The sequence below is a fragment of the Corvus hawaiiensis genome, chromosome 5 (assembly GCF_020740725.1).
Source record: "Corvus hawaiiensis isolate bCorHaw1 chromosome 5, bCorHaw1.pri.cur, whole genome shotgun sequence".
NCBI lineage: Eukaryota > Metazoa > Chordata > Aves > Passeriformes > Corvidae > Corvus > Corvus hawaiiensis.
The window spans coordinates 75,160,784-75,171,216 of NC_063217.1; positions in this window are offsets into that span (position 1 = coordinate 75,160,784).

Below are 10,433 nucleotides of genomic sequence, written 5' to 3' on the forward strand. Positions count from 1 at the left end.
TGCATCAAATTCTTTTTTTTTTTGGTAATAAAGAGAATACCTCTACTTAGTCCTCATTTAATTCTCTTGTCCTGTTTAAAAACATACATTTTAATACTCATGAGAGCATCTATGCTCAGTCTACCCTGGCAGATTAAGGTAATAATACAGCACATCCTGAGACTCTCACAACATGAGTAGAGAGGGGTGGGGGTTCAGTTTTTGCTATTGGAACACTACAGCCTGCAGTGACAGTTTATTTTGAAAAATGCTCCAGGAACGTTAAACCAAATGGGGGTAGGGAGTACAGGAGATTGTAAAAAAAGCCTGTTCAAACTGCCTTTCCCAATCAGAAAACCTGTTTTATGGATTATTTTTTTGCACCATCCTAGTGCTCTGTCTTGTTGCTGGTAGCAGACGTCTGGTGAAAACTGCATTACTGTCAAATGGGAGTATTCACTTTTCTGCATCCTTGGCTGTGTCATGCAAATTAGATTTATTCTTAATTCTTTGGAATATTTCCTTGGTCCCATTGTGACTGGGACATCACGAACACAGGGTGGTTTTCCTCACTGCACACCATTTGCATCCCTTGCACAGGGTCTCTTTGTCAAAGCAAGCAGCTGCTGCCAGCAAGAAGGTAAATCCATCACACATTGCTCGTTGGCTTATTGCATGTGCTCCCATTGATACAGAGGAACCCGAACAGGTGCAGAGCGGCAGAGAGCACTGGAGGGAAGAGCAAGTAATTCTGATGAGGGTGTGCTGACATCAGTGCACCAAAACCCGGTGGGAGTGCAGAGCTGGGGCCTTACACACCTTGTCCAGACCGGGCAGGACCTTTCATGAACACCCTTTCCATGATGGGGTTCCAGGAATGGTCACGTGCTTCCCAGGCTGAACATGTGGGAAGGCTTTGTCATTTCTTTAAGACAGATGCTACACTCTTTTCTGGACCAGCTGTTTGTAAAATATGGATTTCAGGGAAGCAAAAGCAGTCTGACCTGTGTTACCAGCCTCTGGCAGATGCTGGTCTCCTGCAAGCTCGAAAACTGCCAAACCCTCTTCATTTGTGTGACGTTTCTCCTAGAATTTATTTTCAACAAAGGGTTCAGCAGTGCATACAAGCCTAAGAGATATTTCTTTTTGTGAATACTTTACTACAAAGATTGTCTCCCTTTCTCTAAACTATAGGAATGGGGGAAGTTTGAAGGGGGAGAGACTGGAGACTAATTGAGGGGGAAACTGGTTGCCAAAGCAATCAGCCCCTGGCCTGTGTGGCACTCAGGTGAGGCAGGTATGGGGGTCTGTGGAACACAGCTACTCGCTACAGCCCTTGGGACGGCTGTCAGTACCGTGAGTGGCCGGTGGGTGAGGGGGATTTAATGCTGGCAAACACCTCTTGGGATAGGTGAGGGGCCCCTGTACCACCTGCAGTGTCATTTGCCATTGTCCCACAGGAGGCTTCTTCCCTTAGCCCCTAAGAGACCTGGAGGAGAATCATGACCTTTTCTCCCGTTCCTCATGAGTGCCCAAGTGTTCAGCAAGCAGCATCTCCTTTAAATACAATGCTGACTGGGTTACCCCAGCTTTGCGCATTTATGTGCAGAGGACAGCAGCTGCAGAAGGACAACTGCCATCAAAAAAGAGCAGAGCCCCTGTGGGGGGCCGTGTTTGCACTTTGCTTTTACAGCCAAACTCTGCTGTGGAAAGAGAAGTGCAACAGATTGCTTATTTGCTCACTGCCCCTCTCAGTTGCTTCTGAAGGTGTGACTGTCATGCCACTTGGCCTCACACCTGCATAGCACCGCTGTGCATGGAACAGCAGCCTCAAAGTGTCCCTTTGCAGAAATGGCTGTGGGGAAGCTCGAGTCCCCAGGCTCACCTGGTATGCTGATCCAGCTAAAAAGACTTTTGAGAACCCACAGGCGCTCTCTATGGAGGCAGGTGGTGAATCTGTCACTAGATAGGTAGTTGTGGCACTTACAAGCTGCTCTTCGCTAATTTTATAGCTCCATTGTGCAGACTCTGCGTTTTACTGTACATATCCAGCTCCTTTTCTCCATGAAGCAGGTGCTAGAACATGACATTTATTGGAAAAGACATTTCAGAAACAAGAACTGGGTCTGGACAAACTTGTCCTATCACTTCTGTAAGAAACCAATAACCTTATGACACTGTTCTTGATAAAGGACATCCTACTGGGAGCAAATGGTGAATGGTGATGCAATGGCTTTGAACCCTGAGGCTGATGTGAAGGTCAGGCCAAGGCCATTGGTGCAGTGTTGTGCCTTGAGGCTGAAAGTGTCACTGCTGGGCAAAGAGAGGACAGTCAGGGGTCATTAACGCTGCTGGCAGGCAGCACGTGTTGTACCAGAAGCACTGTAACAGTCCCCAGGGCAGACAGCCCACCTGATTGCAGGGAAATACGAGTGCCAGTCAAGAAGGGATGTGGCCCTTCAGGCTGGTGCCTCTACACACGGGAAGGTCCTTGAGAAAGCACGTGCTCAAGGGTTAGTGTTACAGAGCGGCCTCAGACCAGCCTCGGGACAGCAAGTGACAGATGAGCTCAGCACCAAGAAAAATGAATTAGCCCCGATTGCTGGCGGGACCTGAGGCACGGCACAGCTGGGACCCCTCAGCCGTGTCAGCAGGTGCAGCCCCCGCAGCCAGATCCTATCTCTGTCTGACCCGAGGTGTCCAGGCTACGTGACAGACGGGGCAGAGAGGTGCTTCCCAGCTCCCAGTGCTGGCGCTGAGCATACCGGTCACAACATCCAGCCCACGCTACAGGCACGAGCTGTTTCTGACTCCTCTCTTGCTGTGCCTCCACTTAGACCAGGGAAGAACAGCCTGGATTCTATGCAAGTCCCTGGCTGTGTCTGGAAATGTCACCATGAACATGAACAGGGCAGTGTGGGTATGTGCCTGGCTCTGCGGTCCCTGCGTCTAAGGGATGCATGAGGGCATCTAAGGCAACACAAGAGGACTACACTCCACTGAGTGAGAAGGCTCTCATCTGAGTTTCACCACCAAAGAGGGATTCCCAGAGCTTCCCTGACAGCTTCTGAGTTGTCAGCTGCACCCAGGGCTCTTGGCAAAGCAGGAAATTCTAAACACCCTGTCTTATACCAGGGAGCCATGTGGTGAGCCCAAGGAAGGCAAGTTCTGCACTCGCAACAGGAAACCAGCTTGCTCTTGGGCTTCTTGGCTCTACATTGGAGCCACACTGGGGCCAAAGACAGAGCTGGTACTTATGCCCTTCTCAATCACGCCGATCCCAGGTTTCCAACAAAACAGGATCCAACTCATGGGAGCACACAAGTCTAAGGAGAACTTTTGTTAGCACTTGCATGACTCTAAATTTGCTTCTTGAACTCCCAAATCACCTGCTCCTCCTCTGCAGACAGACTTATTGACTGTATTTTAACGTACTTCAACGTACTTCTATGGATGCTACCTGAAAGACCTCACTTATTCTGTATCATTAGTCCAAGTTTCAGCCTGCCCTGCCTGTTCCTACCTTCTCTCTTGGAACAAAGGGTCTACAGATTTGCTATATGCAGCTTAAGACACAAAGCAGGTGCACAGTGGGGCCAGGTTGCTGCACGCTCACATCTCTCACTATACAGGTTCCTTCTGTGGGGAGTGTTTACACCTGTAAATCCATCATGCATCCAGACAAGGCACTGGGTAAAGAGCTTATCCCCCAGGTACACATATGGTTCAAAGGAAAAGGAGAAATGGGGCTTCCACATTAATCAGGCAAGTCCTGACATGCACAGGTTTATCAATACAAGCCTTCCTGGCCCTCAGCTGGGGACAGATTCTCGCCACTGAACGCTCACAGTGACATTCAGGCTAAATCAAGATCGTGCCAGTGGGTTTTCCCGAGGCTGCATTCTTCTCCCAGTGGCTCGGGGACATGTGTGCAGTTGGGATGGAGAAAGCTGCCGACGTGATTATTTATCCTCTGGCATGGTTCTGTATCCATCAGGGCCAGCCACAGTGATCCTGGGGAATGTTTTGCTACCAGGGGTCCTAGCGCTTGCTAAGCTCGAATTTGGCCACCAGATGTCATGGTTTACCCACGGATGGACCAAACCCAGCCTGCTGCAGGCTGGACTATAAGCCTTTAGGATGTGGAGGTTACGCGAGTGGAATGGTTTCGAAGCTAACTAGATGGCTGCTTTTAGTTTTAAACAGAGCTATCAGCAAACAGTTATGATATAACTTACTCTCCTGCTACGTAATTCTGGTAATTCTCAACTTAAAACAGTTCTAGCAGCTGGCTCAGTGTCAGGACATAAGTTTATTTAAAACAAGGGAAAAATCTTTTTCCGAGGCGGCTAAAGCAAAGAGGTTCCATTAGGATGCCTGGTGATTAGCAAGAGGGCTCGTGTGGCCCGTCACAGCCACAAATGAGTACAGGAATATGGGAGGCTACCAAGGGTCTGACTTACTGAATCTGCTTGTGGTAGGAGACAGTTTCAGCCCAGAGCAGCAAGCAAAGACAGTAGGCACGGCATGCCAAGGTGGCAGCAGCAAAATGCTCTCCATGGAGGTTAGTTCTCCCCTGTTCCCTCCCGCTGAGCTGCCCCAGAGGGGGCACAAGGGCTGGGGCTGGTGCAGCAGAGGCAGGGACGGAGCAGGCTCTAACACAGTACTTCCACGGGCAACTGCTCCTTTCTCACTAGAAATGAATGAGGTTGTGTCAGCCTGCCCAGATGTACAGGCATACACCAAAGGTAGAGTGGAAACATGCCAGGCTCACTCATCGCTCCAGGAAATCCGCTTGGTTAAGAACAAACTTTCTCTGTTGTTTTTCTAAAAACCTCTTAGGCACCTACACTTACCTTGTCATCAGCTGTCTGCAGCTGATGTTATCTTACATGCTATGTGCTTCACTGGGAACGAAGGGGGCAATTGTTGGGCAAGTGATACAAGGCTTCTACTCTGAGCAGCCTCAACTGCAGGTACCCCATTACTCCCTGCTCTTGCTGGCAGCATCCAGCAAGACGTTCCCCTTCCCGTGTGAGGGAAACAGGCAGCCACAGGGGCTGCCACTTGCCCTTGTTTACCGGGTGCTCCGCAAGTCCACAGCAGTGCCTGGACTTAGTGCAGCTGTGTCAGATGCCCTTTACCCAAAGCTGAGTACTGGTTGTGCACTCAGAGGCTTGTTGCATCATCCCGACAATCCCTGACCTGGACACCTGAAGTCGAGTGCCCCTGCTCTGCGCACAGAGCGTGTGGGGGCCTGAGCTGGGCCTGGCGCTTGGGGTGAAGCGCTCTGATGTCAGTACTGTGGGACTTGAGACAGTTTCCTGGCAAAGTTGCATGTACACTTGAGTCACTCTGCCCTTTGCCCTAGAAATCTCCTGCTTTGACCTCAACAGAGAGCAGAAAAGAACAAGTGAGAAATTTCCCCCCCATTTCTGCTCTTACCCTTGCAATGCAGCTTTTACAACGCAGTGGCTATGCAGAAATTTTCTTCAACCTTCAACTCCTATTTGAACGTTCCTGGTGGCACTCCCAGCTCCTCATCAGAGGAGCAGACTCCTGATTCAGCAGATAATGTGACTGTTATTCCTTCTTCCCTGTTGCTTGGGAATGCAACAGGACATTAGCCAAAATATTTTCCTCTCAGTTACATGCTGTTTAACCTGTCTACAAATATCTGTTACTTGCAGATTTTTTTTTTTTTTCTGTATTTCCCTGAAGAATGTCCCAAATGAGTGTCAGGATAACAGGACAGACAATGTAGCACATCTGTCCATCTCTGAGAAGATTACAGGATTGAAAGCAGCTTTTTCCCAAAGCCCCTCCTCACGTGCAGTCCCCTCTGCCAGCAGTGGAAAGCAGTACTGCTTTCCTTGGAGGATGCTGGCAAAGACGTGCTTCCAAGTGCCTGCTGTGCCCGGCATTCAGCAATGTGTGTGAGCTGGCTGAAGCCCTGCAGCTGCCTCAACTGTCTGCTCACATCTGGTGCCTGTAACCTGGATCTGCGAGAGGAGCCCACGCTCAGGTTCTCCCTGCATCTCTGTGGTTTTCCGGGCAGAATTCCAGGGGGGTGCGCGTGTACATCTTGCACCTATCTAGGTCCCCAAAGAACCCCCCAAGTCCTAGACTTCTCAGGAAAGATAGAGAGCGATGGAAACCCCCATTTCCAATGGCTTCTCTCTCAAAAGGTGTCAGACAAAGAGACCAAGGGGCCAAGACGACTCCATGGAGGAATGCACGGCTCCGCACAGCCCGTTGGCAGATGAACAGAGATAACTTGGAAGCTGTGCTTCCGTGTTGCTCCCTTTCTTTCTATTTGGTTTCCCTTTCTATACTCTCAAGGTAAGTTTTGGCAAAACAAAACTGAGCAAACCCTCTGGCTCACAGCAGGCAGAAGAAGGCACAGACTCAGCTGCCAGGATGGATTCTGCCAGTGGCAGGCCTCGCTCCCCCGGTCGTAAAATTAGAAATGAGTTAAACATGCAGCAGGTGTTAATGGGAGGCACGAACCAGCTGGCAAACCGCAGGCCTTGGAAAAGGTACAAACCAAACGCAGACAGGAAATCCCCCACCCAGCTGGGAGCTGGAAGTTGTCTACACCTGAAGGAAAAGTAACTGGATGATTTACTTTAGATCGATTATTTGCAAATGACTGAATGTGAATGACGTTCATTCTTAGTTCTACAGTGGCATTATCAAATGAGTGAAAAACCAGCCCTCGCTATCTCCTGCGACCGGTTTCCTCCGAAGAGAAGGTTCTCTGAGTGCTGAAGACCTGCTCCTGACCTCCTTGAGTCACTTCATCATGACGCAAGTGTCAAAGGTGCACTCCTGCCAGTCAGTCTCTCTCTATACAGCTGGGTCACAGTCTCAGGGCAGTCGGGTCTGGCTGAGGGATGTGGAAAGGGAATTAAGTCCACGAGCTGCAAGGAAGGCTAAATTTATTGGTAGAATCAGACCGGGATGCCTCAAGGATTGCTGCTTACATAAAATGTGTTTGCTCCCACCTTTACTATTCCTGCACAGCAATCCAAAAGCTGAAAAGATTACAGGGCAGCACCTAGAGGAGTGTATTTTATGGATAAGACAAAACAGTCCTAAATATGGACAATACTCACAAGGAGGATGCTGGCTGGGACAACAGTCCCATACTTTTCTCCCTGGCATGCCATTTCACCAGGCCTGAATCTCTGCTTGAGCAGCACACCTTTTCTGAACCTCCACTCACCCCTTCAGGTAGTCAATTTTTCATTTCCCTATTCCCACCCCTCCCCTGCCCCAACATGCCCTCGTTAGCTCACACTGGCTCCAGCCAACTCTACACATATTTATCGCGCAGAAACAATCCATCAGTTACATTTTGTGGTTTACTGACCTTCTCCCACCTGGCACCTGGCTCCACTACAGTTTGCTGTATTACTTGACCTCCGTGTCCTCATGGAGGCACTGCCACGGCTCCCAGCTCCAGATCAGTACCAAGACCCTTGGGTTAGGCCCTCCAACACAACATGGAAGGACCATGTCTCCACACTGGCCAGTAACTCCTTTGGATTCACAGGTATGCTGTTATTGAGAAATGGGAAGTCATTTTAATTGTCTGCTCGCAAAGATGGACTGTGCTGGGTGAATTTTGGAGTTCTTTAACTATTGCTAGAGATGGGACATTAAACTGGTCAGAGACACACCCAGCATACACACTTCCACATGGCATTTTTTCGGCACAGAAACCAGTCACTGTGAATATAGGGAAAGGGAGAATCCAAAGCCTCTGAGGGAGGCTGTGGCAGTGACAAGCTGTGTTCCTAAAAGAGGTATGAGCTTGTTATCTAATTCTTAGTGTACCAAGGGAGCATATTTACATTGCAAAGTGTTCCTCAATTAGTAAGTATTTTTAAAGCTTTCCAAATAAACTTCAAAGCAGGAGCACTTCCTTTTGGTAGGGAAGGGCTGGCTACGAGTGGGAGCTCTGAATGTCGCCGGCTAATCACTTCCTTCCTGCCATCAGGACTCTCCCCACGGGTGGGCTTCTCTTGCCTTTGCTTCCTACCAGAAAAGCCTCGTGAAATACAAGAAGGCTCCGGGGAGGGGGCTCAGAGTGGGCTGCTTATCACCTCTCTCCCAGTCAGTATTACTCGTTTCAGAAGCAGCACTACTACAAGCAGCACAAGGCTTGGCTCCTCGGCAGCCTGAGAAAGCTGTGCTGCTTCTCAGAGCAGAGCAGCAACTACATGCAAGGAAAGTCAGGCGTTAGGGGAGGACGCTCAGGGGCTCCTGGCCTGCTGTCCCCACACCCACCACATTCCCCAGCGTCAGGCTCAGACTGCAGGGCACGTCCTGGTTTAACTGGACACACAGTGTCATTCAGAAACATGTGTCTTTTGGCAACATGACTGACCCTTTGAAACTGACAGACCATGAAGGTGAATTTAAGAAAAGCAACAACGCGTTGCAAATATTTGGGCAATTTCCTCTTGGCACATAATTGCTTATTTTGTGACCTAAAACCCAGTATTCCTTCCAGTCCTTCACAAGGGGACAGGTTACTTAAACTATTTATAGATGCTTTGATCCTTTCTGCAATTGAGGCGGATCAACGAGACGTGACAGAATTCCTGGTGCTGCCATCTTGAGCCATGCCTCATGTGACCTACTCCTGGTAGGTGCTGTGGGCAGACGTTATCAGCTCCATCTATTGCAGACATCGCAGAGGTCCCTCCCTAGCACAGAGGATGCTTGGGAAATGCAGGATACCAGGCATGCTATGCTGTGTCATTGGCTCTTGAAGAGGAGGTGAGGGAAGTCCACCTTGGCAGTACTTTTCCACTTGCTTTCCTACCCAGGAGCAGGCAACCAGGCTGTTGGGACAGAGGTCAGATGTGGCTTGGAGTCCCTCAGTAGTTCAGTGATGCTAATGCTGAGTTTTTCTCAGGTATGAAAGGTCTCAGGTGTTTCTTTCTTCCAGAAAGCACCTCCCATTATCTAGGGAATGATTTGTATTAATAGTCACTTGAGCCTCTTTTCAATCAGCAGTACTTTGTAGCTTTTTCCATGGTTGGGTAGGAGCAAAACTCCAGAGCTGGAAATTTCCCACGGAACAGGAATCCTAAGGAACATGAACTTGCTGTTTCAACAATGCAATTGCTTTGTTGTCATAACATTAGTGTGTTTCCACTTGACAATGGTGACAATACTTTTTTTGTCAAAAGGCAGTAATGATGTATTGCATATAAGATATGAGACGGTAATAAACATAACTGTGAAAGCAAATTTCAACACGAAGAAATTAATGAAAATTATAGGTATCCTTTGGAGGTAGGATAAGGGAAGGGGAGCAGTCCCTATGGAAAGGAAACCTGAAGGGAAGAAAGAGGGAGAATACCCCCCGCACAAGAGCGTGGTTGGGAAGCCAAAAGGCTGGCTGATGAGCAGATGCACCTGGCCTGGGCACCACTCGTGCTCAGGGCTGAGGATGTCAAGGATGTCTGGAAGCCTGGGACAAGCTGCAGGTGGACCATGACCTACTGAAACGAGCTAGTCCGATTTTGATCCATTGCAAAAGAGACCCGGAAAAGGCTCCCCTTCTTAAAAACTGTATCAGCACTGCAACAGCAAAGCTTAACTTGGAATTTCCCACTTGGATCTTCACCTTCTGAAATCTGGCCTTTCAAAGTCAGCATTCCCATTTGACCCCCTTCTGTAGTTCTCTTATAAAGAACTTACAGTTACATATCCAGGGAAATTGCCCCATCTCCTGCCTAAGAAGTGATGTGACATATAAGCAAAAGAAGCGCCAAGCAGAGCATCTGAGACAAACTTCACTAAGTGGCCTGTTCCTCAGAAATTCCATTTCCCATAAATATTTTCTCCTCTCATTTCCTGTGTGCTACTTGTTACGTTGTTTGTTTATGTCAAATCACTGTGTGGAAATTGCTAAGATATGGAAGCTAACTGTAACTGCCCCAAGGAAGTGAAACTCCACGGATGAGAAGTAAATGAAAATGGAAATCACTGATATGGCAAAGTGCAAACTGGTAAAACAATAAAAAGTCCTTTCCAACTGGCAACAGCTTACTTGGTTAAACTGGCCTTTAAATATGGGTGAGAGACCTGCTCTAGGAAGGGCTTTTTAAAGACCAGAGGGCACAGGTTTGGGCTAATGTGGCTGTCTGTGACTCAGGGCCTCTGAGGTCATTCCTGCTACTGGCGTGAAAAGAAAGAAAGGGTAGCAAGCTCACGTAGGACCAAGGCAGCTTCTAACTTAAAATGGGTGGGACGTCACCCACCAGACTGGAGGGAGTCAGCAGCATCCAGCTGCCCCTGGAATAATGTCTGCAAGAAAGTTCAGGGGATACACCATCTTTAAAGTCACTCCTTTCTCTCTTGTCCCCAAGAGGTTAGCAGCTTCTTCTGTTGTCATCCCTGCTCCCACTGATTTTCCTTCTCCCTTTTCCATG